Here is a 21,502-nt window from a genome sequence, read left to right on the forward strand (position 1 = left end):
AGGGCTGTAGAGGGAGAGAGCGGGAGAGCAGGGCTGTGAAGGAAGAGAACGGGGCTGTGAATGGAGAGAGCAGGAGAGCAGGGCTGTGAAGGAAGAGAACGGGGCTGTGGACGGGGTGAGCAGGGCTGTGAAGGAAGAGAACGGGGCTGTGGACAGAGAGAGCGGAAGAGCGGGGCTGTGAAGAAAGAGAACGGGGCTGTGGACGAAGAGAACGGAGCTGTGGACGGGGAGAGCAGGGCTGTGAAGGAATACAACGGGGCTGTGGACGGAGAGAGCGGGAGAGCAGGGCTGTGAAGGAAGAGAACGGGGCTGTGAAGGAAGCGAGCGGGGCTGTGGAGGGACACCGGCACATGGATGTAGAGCGCGGCTGCGGAGGGATAGAACGGGACGGCGGGTGGAGAGCAGGGATGTTAAGGAAGACAGCGGGACCCACAGTTAGGTACTATGCCCAGGCAACGCCAGGCTCTTCAGCTAGTATATAAATAATATCCATGCTGATGACGATAAAGGTTGGCGGAAATGATCTCATTCATATGCCTTCCATGGAATCAATGGCGCTATATAAATAAATAATAATTTTACATACATACACATAACAATTGTAATGACTAACTACTCGGGTCATGGTAATAACTGCATTTAATCTTTCTATATCTGAAATTTGCTTCATTTCCACTTTGCGTCATTCATATATACCATATATATTAACAGGTTTATCATATTATATATATATATATATATATATATATATATATATATATATACATACATACATACATACATACATACATACATACACACACAGTATGAGTGTCGTCCGGGTACTCCAGTTTCCTTCCACATTCCAAAGACATACTGATAAGAATTGTAGATTGTGAGTCCCAGTGGGGGCAGTGCCAATAATGTTTGTAGAGCGCTGTGGAATTAATGGCACTATATAAATGACTAGAATAATTAAATAAAATATATAGTAGTGCTCTTGGCATCCACTCACCCCCACGCCCCTGGAAGAAGCTGAGTGAGGCCTGTCACTGACATCATAGGTAGACCACAACTAGGAGAGTCAAAATTGAGAAAACAAATCCAGAAAATCCCCTTTGTCCGATTTGGTAAAATTTATTTTGCAAATTATGGTGGAAAATAAGTATTTGGTCAAGCATTTGTATGATGTCAATTACAGGCCTCACTCATCTATGTAAGTGGGAGAACTTGCACAATTGGTGGCTGACTAAAGACTTTATTTCCCCACTGTATTATAAGTCAGCACAGTGGTAGTAATCCCCTCGGTATAACCGTCATTTTACTGCCCTTACTATACCTCTACTCTTTTGATATTGTGCTTAGCGTCCCTTATAACGGCATTATGCTTTTTTATGTATTTCTTTTAAACTGGGATTAATAAAAATATTGGGTTTCTGGATATTTTATGGGATCTCTTCCTTGTCCTGTATGCATGATACATGGGATTAGTTGTTGCATTATTCATGAAGTGCCCCTATCCTATAACATTGGTCACATGTTGATCCATTTAGACTTATATATAAATGTTCCCTTTAAATTCATCAAAATCAATAAAAAATAGATTTGCCCAGTGTTCCCTGCTGGAAGAAGCCAGCAAAATCCAAGTCCAGACTCTACTTCTACGTTTAGTGCCTGTGTACTATGAGGACTGGTTTATATAGAGACATGTACTGTATAGACACATTTTGTATCCGTAGTGCTATTATGTTGTTTACCATAGGTCAGGATCTGCCTGCTATTTACCTTCACTGCAGAGAGGTGGCGCTCTATCAGAATGGAATTACACATTGCTGAGGGCATTTATGGAGTGTTGCATAGCAACCTTGCAAGAAAATGAAAAGGAGAGAAGCGAACATTTAAGAGCAAAAAAAAAAAAAATCCACATTTATAGAAGCGAAGGAAGGGACGGAAGCTTTCAATACTGTGTCCCGGCTTTTTTGAGCATTATCAGATTAGCAAAAAAAAAAAAAATTGAGACATCTCTATGAATGGAATAGCAACAAAGTGTTTAAAGGGACATGCACTCCGGGAATAACTCAGACTGTATTTATCATCATTTTGTGAAGTTTTTCGGCATCATCCGGACATTTATTACTGACATTTTATCATATCATATGGATCTCTTGTATATTACATAAATTATAGATGGAGCCATGGATTTTCTGATGTTTTAGAAATCATACGGTGCGTCTTACAGACGCATGCAACATCAGGGTTTCACTAATGTCCTTGTGGTTAAATGGCTGCTAATGATGAGCGCAAGTGATCGTTACTCGAGTTTGCCAAGGATGCTGGGGTGAGAAGTTCGAATCCCCACGGCCGCATGTTTTGCGGCTGTCAGACAGCCACTAAACATGGGGGGCTTGCCCGTATATGTCAGGCAATCCCCGTATGTTTTGTGATTGTTGCCCGTATATGTCAGGCAATCCCCGCATGTTTTGTGGTTGTTGCCCGTATATGTCAGGCAATCCCCGTATGTTTTGTGGTTGTTGCCCGTATATGTCAGGCAATCCCCGTATGTTTTGTGATTGTTGCCCGTATATGTCAGGCAATCCCCGCATGTTTTGTGGTTGTTGCCCGTATATGTCAGGCAATCCCCGTATGTTTTGTGATTGTTGCCCGTATATGTCAGGCAATCCCCACATGTTTTGCGATTGTTGCCCATATATGTCAGGCAATCCCCACATGTTTTGCGGTTGTTGTCCTTATATGTCAGGCAATCCCCACATGTTTTGCGATTGTTGCCCGTATAAGTCAGGCAATCCCCGCATGTTTTGTGGTTGTTGCCCATATAAGTCAGGCAATCCCCGCATGTTTTGTGGTTGCTGCCCATATATGTCAGGCAATCCCCACGTTTTGTGGTTGTTGCCCGTATATGTCAGGCAATCCCCACATGTTTTGTGGTTGTTGCCCGTATATGTCAGGCAATCCCAGTATGTTTTGTGGTTGTTGCCCGTATATGTCAGGCAATCCCCGCTTGTTTTGCGATTGTTGCCCGTATATGTCAGGCAATCCCCGTATGTTTTGTGGTTGTTGCCCGCATATGTCAGGCTATCCCCGCATGTTTTGTGGTTGTTGCCCGTATATGTCAGGCAATCCCCACATGTTTTGTGGTTGTTGCCCGTATATGTCAGGCAATCCCCGTATGTTTTGTGGTTGTTGCACGTATGTCAGGCTATCCCCGCATGTTTTGAGGTTGTTGCCAGTATATGTCAGGCAATCCCCGTATGTTTTGTGGTTGTTGCCCGTATATGTCAGGCAATCCCCGTATGTTTTGTGGTTGTTGCCTGTATATGTCAGGCAATCCCCGTATGTTTTGTGGTTGTTGCCTGTATATGTCAGGCAATCCCCGTATGTTTTGTGGTTGTTGCCTGTATATGTCAGGCAATCCCTGCATGTTTTGTGACTGTCTAACAGCTGCGAAACATGCTGCCGTGGGGACGCAAACTTCTCACTCGAGCACCCGTGATACTCTGTGCATACCCGAGCACCCTACGCAAAGTCAAGTAATGAGCATTTGCACTGATCACTAATGACTAAGAATCCCAGCAGCCATGTTCAAAAATCTAGCTTAAAAAATATACAGTATGTTTTCAATCCATATTATATTGGTCCAGTACTCCAGAAATAAGAAAATGAAGCAACTTTGTAAAAAGCCTTGATTAAAATTTACCCATCATTTTGTGCTTACAGCTCTTATGCAGATCCATATGTTTCCATGGTTACAGACTACAAACAAACCCTCTGTAGTCTGATCCTAAAATCCTGTCTTACTCCTATTATTCTGTACCTGCAGACAGTAGAAGAGAGTAACATATGACTGCACAGGGTTTGTTTGTAGTCTGGAGATACATAGACTGCATAGGAGCTGCAGGATCAAAAAGGTAAGACAATTTTTAAAACAATTAGCAAAATTACTGTAAACATGGCCTTTTTAAAACTTTCCTAGAAGAGTAGGAGTTAAATAAGCAATAATGCAGGGTCAGCAAACTCCACAGCAATGTCTGTGAGATTTGGAATGTTTGTCACATTTGGATCATAATTACCAATATTTGGAATATCAAATTAGGGGCATTTAAACCCCACCATAGAAACTAGATCACCCGCCAGGGCAGTGCGGTACTCGGTACCGGGCCGGTCTCTCAGAGGGGAATGTCACAGTAGCGGTGACCCGGTCCGTGGCCCTGGGCGCCCATGTAAAAGGGATTAAGTGATGTTATAAAGTTTGAGTGAATGATTCGTGGATCCACCTGTGGTGTTCGGCAATGAAGATGTTAAGCCGACGCTGCAGACAGATCCTCTGGGACAGATGGTGGGGTGCAGCAATGAGGGTGTAGCCCTCCACAGGCAGGGCTGTAGTCCCAGGGCAGAGTAGATGAAGGGGGTAGGTGTTGAGGAAGAGGGTGTAGTGTTTGGCACAGAGATGTATCAGTGCTGGAGAGTTTGCAGGAAGAAGGCAAGGACACAACAGGGTGCAGTTTCTTTACCTTTACTTTGCCTGGCAAATGCAGTCCAGATTACAGATGGCCCAGGAGCTGACTAGCCTGGAAGCAACTTAGGAATCTCTCTTGGCAGATGGGTTGTGTAGTCTCCTTCCTAGCGCTTAGTTTTAGGTACTTGTAGTACTGTGTTACACTGAAGTTCCACTTGCTTATTCTCTTTAGATCTCCCTCGTATGGCAGACAGCTGTAGCCTTCCTCTTCTGGCTCACACGTCGCTGTTGTGCCTCCGAGTCTTATGTGGGAATAGAGCATTTACAGCTTCCTATTCCTCCAATTTCTGTTGCAGGAACATCAGTGTCCGTACAGCCTTGGAGACCGGGCTCCAGATCATGCGCTATAGCTGGGAATGAGCCTGAACTCCCTGCTCAATTTCCCAGCTCTTCTCCTCACATCCACACATGTTGCCCTCCTCACACGAACTCTTCATTTCCCCTTCCTGGCCCCCAGAGAGCAGCTCTTCCCCCAGTTTTGGGTTCAGAGCTCCCTCTGCTGGCCTGGAGTGGGAGCTGTGTTGTGTGCTGTATTTAACTGCCAGAGAGATCCTTTATTGCTTCCAAGCATGACATCACACTCCCTAGGAGGAAGGTAATGCCATTGTGGCGACCATACTCCTGGGGGCACCACATTCCCCCCTAGTGCAATTCAGTACTCCCGGACTGAAGAGAAAATAAGTAAACATATAAACAATTATAAATATACCAAGATTTCCAAAAGTGAAAAATATAAAAACACAAAAAAAAAGAAAAACCCAAAGCTCAGAAATAGTCCTGATGACGATTAGTCCATGTGTCAATGTCCATGGTCCAATTCCTGAGCAAGTTGGTAAACTATATACAAGATAGTTTTGACCACACCTAGTCCTGTGGTCCAACTGTCCATCAAAAACAAACTGAAATTGTTCAAAAGTTCTTACAGAGTCTCTGTAGGCACATAAACTTAAACAGTTGCATATTTACATTTTACCATTTGTATAACTTATTTAGATACGAAACCTTAGGGATGGTATACCTTGGGTACTACGGACAGACCTACGTAGCACTGGTGTGGGTAAATTAGGTAGTAACCGTCTGTGAACTCTTAGACTCACTATGGGCATGACAGATTCACCACTGGCAGGGTGAGAATTCTCTTGTTCCACTGCTAGTGTAGCATCCGCTGACTGAACTTCCTGATTTTCAGAGTTCTCTTGAGTCTCTGCTACTTCAGTTGCAGTAGGCTGGGGAAAGATTAGGACAGGGACTACGACGGCTTGATCCATTCTTGTCCAATTTGCAGGAAATTCTCCTAGTACACTGTTGACCTTTTCTTCTTCTATGGGTTGAAGGTTGTTTTGTTCTTCCATCCTTTCCTTTAGCTGGTCAGGGCACAGTTTCAGATCTATCGACACTGCTGATGAGGTTTCTCCTCCATCCTTACTGATAAGGCACACTTTGGTGTTGTCGAAGTTTGATGGTAAGACAGTGTAGAGTTCAGCTTCCCATTGGTCATCCAATTTATGAATCCTCCTTTTCCTCTTTAGGACCTGTTCTCGTGACAAGGGAACTGCAGGTGCATGTTGATTGTAGTTCTTTTCTTGTTTTTGTCTCGCCTGAGCTAGACTCTTTATGACACACTCTTGTACTCTACGGTACTGTTGCTGCAGTTCTGTATTCCAGTCAGCATCTGGTGATGTCACTTCAGATGTCAGGACTCCCATATCCAAATCAATAGGCAGCTTGCCAGGCCTCGCTCTCATTAGGTAGGCTGGAGTGCAGTTGGTGGAATTCACAGGAATGTGATTGTAGAGGTTGACCAGATCTGGCAACTTCTCTGGCCACAGATTCCTCTCTTCAAAGGCAAGGTCTTCAGTAGGTCGATCACCACCTGATTCATCTTTTCACACATGCCATTGGTCTGTGGATGGTACGGTGTTGTCCTGATCTTCTTGCAACCGTACAAATTACAGAATTCCTGGAACACTTCTGCCTCAAAGGCTGGACCTTGATCTGTAAGCACTTGCTCGGGATATCCGTGTGGTCGACAAAAGTGCTGTTGGAATGCTCTGGCTGCTGTCCTGGCTGTTTGATCCTTGACAGGCACGACTACCAGGAATCTCGAGTAGTGGTCAACGATGGTAAGAGCATAAACGTAGCCTGAACGACTTGGGATCAACTTCACATGGTCCAGGGCGACCAACTCAAGTGGTTGTTTGGTTATTATTGGCTGCAAAGGAGCTCATTGGCTGTTACGGTCCCTTCTGCACAGGTTGCATTGTCCACACTCCCGACACCAATTTTCAATGGCCTTCCTCATACCAGCCCAGTAGAATCTCTCCCGGAGCAAGGCCTCCAACTTCTTCCATCCGAAGTGTCCAGCTCCATTGTGGTATGCTTCCAAGACCATTGATGCTTCCCTCTTTGGGACTACCACTTGCCAGACCAACTCATGAGTACGGGCATTGATACTCCTCCGGCACAGCTTTCCCTCATAGAGGAACAGCCTGCCTCTTTCCTTCCAAAACTACTGGGTTTCTTCAGGAGCATCTGGACCTGGAAGTGAGTCAGCTTGTGACAGTAGCTCCTTTACCAGGCGGACTGCAGGGTTGCTATCCTGGGTTTCTGCCCGGTCATGATGAGGCAATGGATTTAGGGTGGCTTCTTTCATGATAGACCGTCTCTTTCTCACTCCTTGGGCACGTTGGGCCGCAGTTGGCCGGTGGAAGGCAGGTAACTCTATATCTTCGAGTGCCTCAGGGTCTTCTCCTGCATCTGGCAGATTGGGCATTCTGGACAGCGCATCATTCTTGTGCCCCGCTCGGTACTTGATGGTAAATTCATAGTTAGATAGCCGGGCCATCCATCGCTGCTCCAGTGCACCTAGTTTGGCAGTTTCCAAGAGAGTCAACGGGTTGTTGTCCGTGAAGATGGTAAACTTGGCTGAAGCTAGGTAATGCTTGAATCGTTCAGTCACAGCCCAGACTATAGCAAGGAACTCCAGTTTGAAGGAACTGTAGTTGTCAGGGTTCCTTTCAGTGGGACGAAGCTTCCTGCTGGCGTAGGAGATCACTCTTTCTTTGCCGTTCTGTACCTGTATAAGCACAAAGTGGCAAACATTACACATGTATGAGGGAAATAATACCATTAGTTATAGGGCAATTGCCACCTACCACTCAAAACATGTGTATATTAATGGATAGGTATAGGGCCAACTGCAAAAAGCATGCTGAGAAAACACTGAAAAAAACAGTCATGGGGTCCCATAAAAATTCAATACTTTATTAGATACAAAAATGTAAAAACAGACATAGTACAACGGTAAGGGCAGAGAATGTTGTACCCACCAAGTGGTCACACAGAAAAATGGGCATTAGGACCGGACACCTCTGCAGCTACCCATTTAGTATGTTAATGTAATAGTCTAGGGGGTGTTTACTGAATACCCGCTCATACTCCTGAGTCACTCGGTAAACCCCACTCTTTTGGTATGAAGGGGTGGAGTCAGTTCCCACCTGCAGCTGCTGACACCACTCCTCCAGCTGCTTTACAGAGCCATTGTCCTCCACCTGGTTGGATGAGACCAAGGGCTCTGCTGCCTGTATTGCGTTTTTACTGACCTCCTCCCCACAATTGTTGAAAAAAAAAAACCAGACAATGTGATTTTCTGGATTTTTTTTTCTCAGTTTGTCTCCCATAGTTGAGGTCTACCTATGATGTAAATTACAGACGCCTCTCATCTTTTTAAGTGGTGGAACTTGCACTATTGCTGACTGACTAAATACTTTTTTGCCCCACTGTATGTGTATATATGACTTAAATGTATGTCACAGGCGCCAAAGCTTCTAGAAGACATCCCATTATAACTTTGCACTATACTGAAAAATGTATTAGGACACATCCCATTGGCCCTGATGAATAACACCCAGCCCTGTTGCTCCTGATGTATAACATATGGCCCCATTGTCCCTGGTGTACAACATCCAGCCCCACTGACCCTGGTATATAACATCTGTCCCTGTTGACCCCGGTATATAACTTCCGGCCCCATTGCTCCCCCAGTATATAACATCCGCCCCTTCACTGCCAGGTGTATAACATCTGCCCACTCCGCACCATGTATTCTGCCATTACTAACATGTGACAGAGCGGCCGGTGGTGCAGAGATCATGGATATCAGTGTGGTCCTGTAACAGGAGCCACTGGGGTAAAAAGACTGTTCATGACATTTCCCTCCTAAATCTTCCCCATCATCTGTGAGTGATATTGAGACATGAAAGGAATCGCAGCAACTCAACCACAAAGTCGAGACCCCGTAATGTTACAGAATGGGGGGCCGAGTGCTGAGGAGCAGGAGGCAGAAAAGTCACCACTGCTCTGCTGACCCCATAACTGCAGAGTCCAGTTCTCCTCTGGAATAACATCAGCAGAAACACTGTGCCCCGCCCGGAGCTTCATGGCCGAGCAGCTGCATGCAGCCGTACATCACCAAGCACAATGCCGAGCGTCGGATGGAGTGGTGTAAAGCCGCCACCACTGGACTCTGGAGGAGACGTGTTCTGTGCAGTGACCGATTGCACTTTATTTGGAGGAGTCTGGGTTTGCTCAATGCCAGGAGAACGTTACCCACCTGACTGCATTGTGCCCACTGCAGTTTGGTGGAGGGGGATAATGCTATGGGCTTGTTTTTGACATCCACCAAAAAGTGAAGGGAAATCTCAACACTGCAGCACAAGACATTGTGGACCATTGTAGTTGGATCTTTGTGGGAACAGTTTGTAAAAGACCCTTTTCTGTTTCCCATGACTGTGCCTCCGTGCACAAAGCAAGGCCAATAAAGGCAGGTTTGATGCAGTTTGGTGGTGAAGAACTTGACTGGTTCACTTATTGGCCTTTACTGCTTTTGAGGGTGAAGCCGACTCCAGGTGTCAGATATTTTTAGGACCGCTGTAGGTGCTGCTATAAGTTTCCATAAATGGTTCCTACATTCAGCTAAGGCAGAGGACGTATCTTGAATTGACCCGTAAAGATAATTAGTAATGTAGAATTTTATTGGGAAATTGCTATTTATGCCGTCGCTTCTACTTTATTATGGGATTCGGATAAGATGCGGAGCAGATAATACGGATCCTGTAGTCACGTCCAGCACCCGCTCCCCTCCACATCTCTGCTCATCCTCTGACATCAGATTTGTGTGGATGTGCTTCCTCCTCCTGCTGTCCCTGCGGGCTTGTGTCGTGCTGTCTACACTCCACATTCTGCCACTGACATCGCCCGCTCTTCCCTGTAGACGCAGGAGCTGCTTGTCCTATATGTGAGCATACTGTACAGCAGGAAAGTGAGAGAAGCCTGGGCTGTAAGACTTGCATCCTCTGGAGAAGGCAATGATCTGGAATGATGTTCTTGTTTTGGAGACTCAGTAACATCAGGAAAACTGCCAGTTGGGCAGTGCCCTGATGCCCTAATGTGCCACTAGATCCTACCCTTGATTGACAAGGTAAGAAATAAAAATCCATTCTCCTTTTTTTTTTTTTTTCCTTTCTTCTCTGACTCGAGATGCTGCGAGCCTACTGTTTTTTTTTTTTTTACCATTAACTGTTGCTGGTGCCTTTTATAATAGAACATAGCAATGAGAGAAATGTGACGGTAATTGTTGGAAGAAAGACGTAAACAATGGCAGAGGCAGATAGTGAATGAATGGAGGTACACGAAGGGGAGAGCGAGGGTGGTACCAATGTCTGTGGGTAAATGACCATATAACGAGGTTGTGAAACATTCACATAACAATTTACAGAACTTCACCGTTATCGGGGTATATGAATGGCCAAGAAGGGTTGTGGAGGGGTTGTACAAAGACCATGGGCGTTGACCGAGGGGTATGAAGGGAATGTGCAATATGTGGACATTACAGATTATACATCGTCGTAGTTGGGGTTGAAAATCTGACCATTGGATGAAGTGGGGTGCTGAAAGAAGACCATAAGGCATAATCGGGGGGTCCTACAAATGACCGTGGTGTAACATGCGGACAAAATTTACACAACCTCTTAGTGGTGGGTTGGTCAAAGGTCGTAAAATATAATGAGGGGGTTGTAGAAATGACTGTAGGGGATAATGAGGAAATGAGAGGTGTATAACAGCTGCGTGAATGTCCATGGTGTATAAGGAGAAAGTGGTTGATCTGTTTTCTGTGGGGTATAATGTGGGCTGTAAGGATGACCATGTGCTATAATGGAGGTGATACGCAATACCATGGGAAATAGTAGAGAATATGCTATTAATGATGATGGAGCTCAATGAGGGTCCTATAACAGTGGGGTCTACGGGGAGTTAAATGATTTGACCATTTGGTATAAGGAGAGTCACAAAACTGAGTATTGGTCATAGTGGGAAATTGACTGTGGGGTATAATAGGTGTTGGACAAATTATCATTAGGTAAAGTGCTGATAGGTATAGGGCTCTGTTTCATCCCAGCAAGAAAACTGCCAAGTGAGTAGGTGTAAAAGTGTTATTGTGAATGACTACAGGGTATTTTAAGAGGCTGAGCGGGTAAGAGTCATACGACATGATATAATGGGAGCTGTACTAATGGCTATGGTGTATAGTTCAGTGTACATTAATGACTTTGGGGTACAGTGGCGTAACTTGTATTCGTAGACAATAACATTTCAAACACGGCCCCCAACTATCACGGGTCTTTGTTAGTATTGGTCTTCTCATTTGGGCCAAAGGGAACTTGTGGACCATCATCTAGGCTCCAGGACCCGGGTGCAACTGCAATCCTTGCATCCACTATAGTTACACCCGGTAGGTTATAGTTGGGTGACTAGTGAATAGTGGGAAGTTGCACTACTGATTTTGCTGTACTAACAGCTATGACTTATATTGGGAGTTGTACTAAAGATCTTTGGGTAAAGTTTTGGAGAAACTAAACTTTTGTCATAGTAAGACTGAGTTCACAACTGCATTATTAGTTACATTTTTTTTTGTTCCGTAATAGGAAAAGTAACAATAACGGAGTGCCGCATCTGTCACACGATGGACACCAACGGCATCAGACAGACCCCACTTTCTTGTAATGGGGTCTGTTGTGTTTTTTCTGATTCTCAGTAGTTTTCACAGTAAAATAGTGCCGCAGGCTGTGGTATTTTCTGCCAAATGCAACTGAATATGCAACAACTCAACCTCAGAGCGGCATACGGTCCATTATCAATGAAAGACGTGATGTGTAACCTGTGTATCACCAGAGCTGCCTATGCATTATGTGACAATGAAAAATTGTGCAAGTTCTCCCACTTATAAAGAGGAGAGCGGCCTGTAATTTACATCATAGGTAGACCACAACTATGAGAGTCAAAATGAGAAAACAAATCCAGAAAATCACCTTGTCTGACTTGACAAGATTTATTTTTCAAATTATGGTGGAAAATAATTATTTGGTCACCTAAAAACATGCAAGATTTCTGGTTCTCACAGACCTGTAACTTCTTCTTTAAGAGGCTCCTCTGTCCTCCACTCATTACCTGTAGTAATGGCACCTGATTGAACTTGTTATCAGTATAAAAGACATCTGTCCACAACCTCAAACAGTCACACTCCAAACCCCACTATGGTGAAGACCAAAGAGCTGTTAAAGGACACCAGAAACAAAATTGTAGCCCTGCACCAGGCTGGGAAGACTGAATCTGCAATAGCCAACCAGCTTGGTGTGATGAAACCAACTGTGGGGGCAGTAATAAGAAAATGGAAGACATACAAGACCACTGATAATCTCCCTTGATCTGAGGCTCCACACAAGATCTCACCCCGTGGGGTCATAATGATAACATGAACGGTGAGCAAAAATCCCAAAACCACACTGGGGGACCTAGTGATGTCCTGCATAGAACTGGGACCACCATAACAAAGGCTACCATCAGTAACACACTATGCTTCCAGGGACTCAGATCTTGCAGTGCCAGACGTGTCCCCCTGCTTAAGCCAGTACATGTCCGGGCCCGTCTGAAGTTTGCTAGAAAGCATTTGGATTATCCAGAAGAGTATTGGGAGGATGTCATATGGTCTGATGAAACCAAAGTAGAACTGTTTGGTAGAAACAAAACTCATCGTGTTTGGAGGAGACAGAATGCTGAGTTGGGTCCAAAGAACATCATACCTACTGTGAAGCATGGGGGTGGCAACATCATGCTTTGAGGCTGTTTTTCTGCAAAGGGACCAAGACGACTGATCCATGAACATGAAAGAAAGAATGGGACCATGTATCATGAGATTTTGAGTGCAAACCTCCTTCCATCAGCAAGGGCATTGAAGATGAAACGTGGATGGGTCTTTCAGCATGATAATGATCCCAAGCACATCACCAGGGCAACGAAGGAGTGGTTTCGTAAGAAGCATATGAAAGTCCTGGAGTGTCCTAGCCAGTCTCCAGATCTCAGCCCCATAGAAAACCTTTGGAGGGATTTGAAAGTCCGTGTTGCCCAGCGACAGGCCCAAAATATCACTGCTCTGGAGGAGATCTGCATGGAGGAATGGGCCAACATACCACCAACAGTGTGTGGCAGCCTTGGTGAAGGCTTCCAGAAAACGCTTGCCAAAAAGGATATATAACAAAATATTTAGATGAACTTTTGTTAATGACCAAATACTTATTTTTCATCATAATTTGCTAAATAAATCTTGCCAAACCAGACAAGGTGATTTTCTGGATTTGTTTTCTCATTTTGACTCCCATAGTTGTGGTCGACCTATGATATCAATTACAGGCCGCTCTCATCTTTTTAAGTGGGAGAACTTGCACAATTGGTGGCTGACTAAAGACTTTTTTCCCCCACTGTATTTCTCCCACCTAGAAAAGACACGAACACTATGGTTTGCATCCAGTTTAAAGTTACCGTAATTCTTTTCTCCATACAATGTATCTGTGGGATTTCTCAGACTTCATTGCACATTCCCGTAGTGTTTGCAGGCAGACCTGACTGATGTCACTAAGAGAATTTGTGAACAATTCTTCCTTTCACTATCACAAAAACACTGCCGAATGCCATTAGGAAACCAGGGAAATCTGTTTCTTTTGCTGGAATCATTGCTCTCTGCCTGCTCATTATTTGGGCAGCTGGTTCAGCTGTCACACAGTTACCCTCCTTTTCTTGGCCTCTTGCACAAAATTGATAGAAAGTTAGTGTAGCTATTAGGTGAGATCGTCAATGTATCAGGTGTAATTAAAGTGACAGTCCAATATATATATATATATATATATATATATATATATATATATATATATATATATATATATATATATATATAAAACAATGGGTAATATATGAAAGATTATGGTGTATATGGCTTATTCATGTTATAATTTATATTAATTCCACTGGCAGAAAGCAAACCACTTAAAACGATGAGAAATTGAAACAAAAGAAGTTGCAGATTTTTTTTTGTGTTATTATACAATAATGTAATTCTGATTAAAATTGCTTTTGCAGAGGTTATGAGCTGAACACCCCAATAATTGCTAGAGTGAAGGGGCATCATTGTTAAATATGGTTCTGCTTCACCTTAGGTGTATAATATGATGTTCTGCAGCAGCTGAGATTTGCATTATGAGGTTCTCCTGCATATGAGGTTTGTATCAGGTTCTGCAGCAGCTGAGGAATTTACTATGCAGTTCTGCAACAGCTAATGTGTGTATTATGAGGTTCTGCAGCAGCTAATGTGTGTATTATGAGGTTCTGCAGCAGCTAACGTGTGTATTATGAGGTTCTGCAGCAGCTAATGTGTGTATTATGAGGTTCTGCAGCAGCTAATGTGTGTATTATGAGGTTCTGCAGCAGCTAACGTGTGTATTATGAGGTTCTGCAGCAGCTAACGTGTGTATTATGAGGTTCTGCAGCAGCTAACGTGTGTATTATGAGGTTCTGCAGCAGCTAACGTTTGTATTATGAGGTTCTGCAGCAGCTAACGTGTGTATTATGAGGTTCTGCAGCAGCTGAGGTGTCTATTCGGGTGTTCTTCAGCAGCTGAAGTGCTTGTTATGATGCTTTAAAAGCAGGCTAGCACTTTGTCAGTCAGCAATTGTTGAGAAAAGTGAAAAGTAGCAAAAGTTTACCTGCTTCTGCAGTAGAGATAAGCATCGATCTAGCGCCGCTCATCTCTAATTGTCAGGTTATGACGTTAGAATGTGAAGTTTTCTACAATGATAACAATGGGACAGTTTCATTGAAGGGTTTTATATAAATAACGTAATATAGCGAGAGTATTTCACAATATAATGTAGCGCATTGTGAAGGAATGAAAGATACAGTAATGTAATGCTTATTATTTTACATATTTTCAACATCATTCCCCTGCGAATATGGTGCGACAAACTTCAGCACTGAGATCAATAGTGTCACAACTACTGGGGTTGCCTGGTAGCGTTTATCATGGTGGCACTGTACTAGATCCAGGCTGAGACATAATAAATTATATCACTGTGAGCAGCGAGACACTGGGAGGCTCAGCTACCTTAATTACTGTCCGATGTTCACATGATGACAACCTGCTGGACACTGCGACATTGAGACACTCAACATAACAAGGCTGCATTTTCATCTGCCCATTCAAGGGAGAAGTGGTGACACGTCACATACAGAATTATACAATTTATGTTGTTGAGTCACCGTGTAAGATAGTTCATATTACTTTTCCTGTTCTTATCTAGAGCAATATTCAGAGCAGCACTCACTATTCTACTGAAATGATTGCTTATATGTACTACATTACTGATCCTATACCCCAGAGCTGAACTCACTATTCTGCTGGTGCAGTCACTGTGTACATATATTACTGATCCTGAGTTACATCCTGTATTATACCCCAGAGCTGCACTCACTATTCTGCTTGTGCAGTCACTGTGTACATACAGGATGTAACTCAGGATCAGTAATGTAATGTATGTACACAGTGACTGCACCAGCAGAATAGTGAGTGCAGCTCTGGAGTATAATACAGGATGTAACTCAGGATCAGTAATGTAATGTATGTACACAGTGACTGCACCAGCAGAACAGTGAGTGCAGCTCTGGAGTATAATACAGGATGTAACTCAGGATCAGTAATGTAATGTATTATACTTCAGAGCTGCACTCACTGTTCTGCTGGTGCAGTCACTGTGTACATACATTACATTACTGATCCCGAGTTACATCCTGTATTATACTCCAGAGCTGCACTCACTATTCTGCTGGTGCAGTCACTGTGTACATACATTACATTACTGATCCTGAGTTACTGTACATCCTGTATTATACCCCAGAGCTGCACTCACTATTCTGCTTGTGCAGTCACTGTGTACATACAGGATGTAACTCAGGATCAGTAATGTAATGTATGTACACAGTGACTGCACCAGCAGAATAGTGAGTGCAGCTCTGGAGTATAATACAGGATGTAACTCAGGATCAGTAATGTATGTACACAGTGACTGCACCAGCAGAATAGTGAGTGCAGCTCTGGAGTATAATACAGGATGTAACTCAGGATCAGTAATGTAATGTATGTACACAGTGACTGCACCAGCAGAACAGTGAGTGCAGCTCTGGAGTATAATACAGGATGTAACTCAGGATCAGTAATGTAATGTATTATACTTCAGAGCTGCACTCACTGTTCTGCTGGTGCAGTCACTGTGTACATACATTACATTACTGATCCCGAGTTACATCCTGTATTATACTCCAGAGCTGCACTCACTATTCTGCTGGTGCAGTCACTGTGTACATACATTACATTACTGATCCTGAGTTACTGTACATCCTGTATTATACTCCAGAGCTGCACTCACTATTCTGCTGGTGGAGTCACTGTGTACATACATTACATTACTGATCCTGTACTGATTATGAGTTACATCCTGTGTTATACTCCAGAGCTGCAATCAGTATTCTGCTGGTTGCTTTTAGTACCAGTTAGGCCTGTATACAGATACTTCCGTATATGAAGTTTAGTGGGGAGGTTTTCCTAGATGACAGTACAGTGCTTAGTGTAAAGAAGATACCGTAATTTCCAGACCGAAAATCAGCAGAAAACTCTTTAGGGTGAGTGCACACAGTGTGGATTCACCTGCGGATTTTTCCTGCCGGATTTGCCAGCGGTTTTCCCCTGCGGTTTAACACTTGGACAATGGAACAGGTGTCAAACCATTGCCGAGTCCGCAGAAAGAATTGACATCCATGCGGATTTAAAACCGCAGCAAATCCGCATGGAAAAATCTGCAGCATGTGCACTGCGGATTTGAAATCCCATTGGCTAACATGGTACTGTACACTGTCTGCGGAACTGCTGCGGATCTGCAGTGTGTGCACATACCTACAGGGAATGTTGGGAGATTTCAGCTCTGAACTGTAACATAAGTTTCGAACAGGACAAGTTACGTAAAGTATCCACAGAGTTACTAAACTGAGGTGTTTGTGTGCCCAATGCACTATGATCAGCAGATTCCTGGGGGACTCTCTTGGAGAAATAGGACCAAATGCAGAAAAGTCAGAACATTTGCACCATTTTCCAGTGGGATTTCCTCTGCAGTCTCGCCACACTGTGCTTATAGATGACCGCAGAAAAGGCCCAATAATCTGAGGCCTCTTTATCTCTTTCATGTTTATAACATTTCAAAATGTCCTATTTGCCAATACATTCCCGGAAACTGACATTTACAAATGTCATCCTGAAGATGTGATGTGGAGTTTGGTTTTTCTCCCCCCTCTCCCTGAATTTGACTGTCGGCTATCGTGTATCGTCAGGCTGGGATTGATCTGTTCTGCTTTGTATTGGCTGCGGAAGATAAAGGAAAAGCCCAAAGTAATTAAGTCTAACTACAATCCAACTAAACAAATAGCACACACAGTTATACCTTTCATGTCTCTTATCGAGAACATTGAATAAATATCCACAGTGCAGGGAGAAAAAGTAAGTAAACCCTTGAATTTAAAGGGATTGCCTCCTTTCAGAAAACCAAATCGTGAGAGCCCACCAGCCATGACAAGGCTATCCATCTATTATCTATCTATCTACTATCTATCTCTCTATCTATTTATTATCTATCTACTTTGTATTTATTATCTATCTACTATCGATCTATTATCTATATATCATCTATCTATCATCTATTATCTATCATCTATCTATCATCTATCTACTATCTATCTATCATCTATCTATCTACTATCTATCTACCTATTATCTATCCATCTTATTAGCTACATGTCTCTATTGTAGATATGTACAAAGTATTAATTAACAAGGAAGTCTAGAAATCTCTTCAGCATCTCAGACCTGATGAAATCCTCTGCTGCTTGGAAAACTCGTGTAGGGATAATGAATTGGCTTTGTTAATTTTTACCGTGTTACCTAATGGATCTCATTACTGTGTAATGACTCTTTAGTATTTCGCTTTCTTGCATATCCCTTAGTCGGACATTGGAGAAATGGTATCATTTGCACTAATAAGAAATGTTTGTAAAAAAAAAAAAAAAAAAAAAAAAAAGCGGAGAGCTGAACATTAATGGGGATCTATCATCTTACTGCATGATTTTAATTGCAAAGTGCTTGTAAAAAAAATAAATAAATAAATAAGCAACCTTACAATTTACTGATAAAAGAAATCCTCTCTTTTCTCAATAACAGAAGGATTTTTAATGTTATAGCTTACTGCCAAGGTTACTGGCCACTTTACTAGTCTGGCTGGGATTGCCCGGATCTGGCTATTTTTGCTTTGCTAACAGAATAGGAGCGCTCTCAGTACGGACCAGCAGCGCGACTATGTCGCTGATCCAGTGTAGTATTCAGGAGCTCACCTCCTTTGGCAAATAAGGTGCCAAAGGAATGGTGCACTCCTGACGTAAGAAAATGAGAACACTCCTTTAATGGTTATGAAAATTAAAGGGATTTTCCACTTTCACAAACGTGGTGCCCAAACAAATGCATAGATGTAATACAACAAACATGGCTGTGTGCACACTTTTTCCGAGGCCAGCCTTGGGTCTCCGCCACTGATACAGTCTCTGTGTTTGGGTTGCATCTGTGACATCACAACTACAGCGCTCATCACTGCTGCAGCTAATCATTGAGCTTAGTAGATTTAGACGGTATGAGCTGCTAAGTTCGGTATTTGACTTCTGCGGTAAAGTACACTATAGTTGGAATGTCATCGATATATTTCTAGTTAACTTGATGCAGCCGTATTGGAAGTCAGTTTTGAATTATCTTCTTAGCAACTGTTATATTGTGAGCATGTTTAATCAATCACACATTTTTAGCAATGTTTGAGAAGCTAATTCAATGAAAAGCATTGATGTAGTTGCACTTCCTGTTGCCACTTTTCCAAAATGGCTGCCGCAATTAAACAGAAAAATGTCAATATTTCTTTAAGTTATAGACACATTGCTACAAAACTTTGGCTACTATCTCATATGGTTTGCTAATAAAGGTTTATGCCAATTGGGAGGAAACTTTTACATCTTGGACAATCCCTTTAAGCCTTCTTGAGTCACTCCTCACCACCCTCTACATAACTACAGTAAAACCTAAGAGGAAACCCCAGTTAATGAGAAGTTGTTGTATATCCAGGGGGAGCGGGAAGCATCTCCCACACATCCACACGGCACATTCTGGAAGTGTTTGAAGCCAGACCTGGCGGCTTTGATAAACACTTGTAAAGAGGATTTGTGAATAACTGTTCCTTTCATTCTCACGCTGTTAAATTCCATTGGGAAGCCAGGAAAATCTGTTTATTTGGCTGGTCACACCGCTATCTGCTGCTTATTAGAGAGGAGACATAACGGCTCGGTGATTACGAGAGCCACCACTGGTTTCTGTGCCCACACAAATGGAGATTTAAAGGGGACATGTCACCATTTTTGTCCTGTGAAATAAACAGAGTATTGTTCATCACCCCACTACACATTGCTGATGGTCACGTCTTTGTTTTATATATTTCTCAGTCCCAAAATCCTTCCATGCAAATCATATCATTAAAGGTCTCTTCTACTGTTTCTATGGAACATAGAAAATAGTTTAGACACAGTGACTCCGATTAATCATTTGTAGCCTTTAAGTTTTTTTTTTTGTCTTGTCTATCTTTTTTACGCTGATGGAGTTTGCTCCAAATTCAACAAAAAGTGCACATAAACATTTGATGTACATTCAAAGAGGATTATTTTTTGACTGCTTTCCTTTTTTTAATGCCCTTTTTGAAAATAGAATCATGATCCTTTCTCTTGTTGCATGTTAGTCTTCAACTGCGCAACAATTAATTTGCTTTTGTATTCCATTAGGGTACTGCAGAGCAACTGTGCAAAAACTAGGACCAAAACATCTGTGTCACGAACATTGCCCACTCGCAGCACGTGTGATTAGGATTTAAATATAAAGGGGAACTCTGTCTCCCACACTCACTCGTCCACTTAGCTATCGCAATAGGTTGACAGTGATAAAAGCACACCCCACAGCCAGTTCACACATCCACTACTCCACACTTTTGTCTGCCACCACTCGCTGTTTTGTTAAGCCAGTGAAATACCTGCCCTGGGTAACATACTAGTAGACATGCACATCCATCTTTCCCAAGCACCAGATCAGTACACTGTTTGGACTCGGACGCACATGGGCTAACAGAACCAGGCTATACTTTCACTATTTGAAGTTTAGGGTTCATTTAGAAAAGCGAGCAACCAACTTTTAATACATGAAAAAGCGTACAGTGTTTAGAAAGTTATAAAAAGATGAAACAACAATACAAAAAGACATATACACAAAGCAAAAGTAGTACAAAAAAGAAAAAGGATAAAATACAGGAACTTTTTACACATCGAGAGACCTTCTGCGGAGGTGTGTTGCGGAAATTTGTACAGATCTACACACGGTCAGTAATTGGCAGCACTTTGGATGCAGCACATGTCCGTTGTGTCCAAAGCGCTGCCGGATTTTGAACGCAACTGATTCCGCATGTGGAATCACCGCGTCCAATACATTGGACGGGTGAGATTTATCTTGCAGAGACTCGCATCTCCGCAAGATAAATATATATGCTGCGGTCTAGAAAGATGCTCTGCGTGTCCATCTCCGCGGGTGAGCCGCAGGCATCAGTGCACGCGTAGTAGGCATGGGTTTTCTTGAAATCCCATCCACTATGCTATAACATCTCTACGCTGTGGGTTGGACGCTGCGGATGTACATGTGGCGCCGCTGAGGCTCAGTCGCCACAGAGGTACTGCGCCTTCTCCTAAGGTGTAGTGCCCCACCGCCTAGGTAAGTTGGGAACTCCTTTCCTCACTCCAACACCTGCACCCACACACAGGATAGTTCAGCAATGGGCCAGATTGCGGCTTCATGCTTAGAGGATAGCAGAGCACCTTTCGTGGGTCCTTGCTTCGTAACACGAGATGTGCTGGGAGGTGGGTGGAGTTAGATATAAAAGAGTGGGAAAGTTTAGAATTACAGGTCAGTCTGGGGTGAGTCCCAGAGAAGGAGGACAGTCAGTCAGGAGAGTCTGAGGACGGGTCCGGGAAAGAAAGAGTGCTGCAGCTGCCTCAGTGATCTGAGCCAGCTGGCATGGGAAAGAGAAGAGAAGGAGAGAGACGTAGACCTGCAACATAAGCTTCCATAAGAGAGAGAAGGAACAGCGCGGAACGAAGGAGTAGGAGAACAGAGAGGAGTTGTGGGTTGGAAGAGGAACCCTGCCTACAGGTTCTCAGTGCAAGGCCGGGGCCCGGTCCCCGAGGTTGTATGGACACTTATGGTTCTGCAGCAGACACCGGTGGAGTAGTTGGCTGTAAATGCACTACTCCCATCTAAGACTTGGGACACAACAGCAACACGGATAGAGAGCCGGGATCCAGGAGGTCCCTGATCAGGCTACAGCTGTCTGTCATACAAGTAGAGTTGTTAGGAACATCTGACAGGAGGAACTTCAGAGTAACCACGGTACTGGAGCTCTTCACACTAATAGGCGCAATAGAGGAGTCATTCAG

The 21,502-nt window shown here is 43.4% G+C and overlaps 1 protein-coding gene across 4 annotated transcripts in view; it reads left to right on the top strand.

The window, feature by feature from the left end:
* The window catches only part of OSBPL5 (oxysterol binding protein like 5), a 158,969-nt gene that overhangs the window by 6,366 nt on the left and 131,101 nt on the right, over positions 1 to 21,502 (top strand). Inside the window, exon 1 of one of the 4 annotated variants that reach the window (XM_073578526.1) lies at positions 9,701 to 9,992. The exons of the other annotated variants lie outside the window; for them this stretch is intronic. The gene's annotated coding sequence lies outside the window, so the exon portion shown is untranslated. Of the gene's footprint in view, positions 1 to 9,700; positions 9,993 to 21,502 lie in introns of those variants that run through there. 4 annotated transcript variants of the gene reach the window in all.

This window comes from Dendrobates tinctorius, unplaced genomic scaffold, assembly GCF_039654945.1.
Source record: "Dendrobates tinctorius isolate UK_male_01 unplaced genomic scaffold, ASM3965494v1 ptg000059l, whole genome shotgun sequence".
Lineage (NCBI taxonomy): Eukaryota > Metazoa > Chordata > Amphibia > Anura > Dendrobatidae > Dendrobates > Dendrobates tinctorius.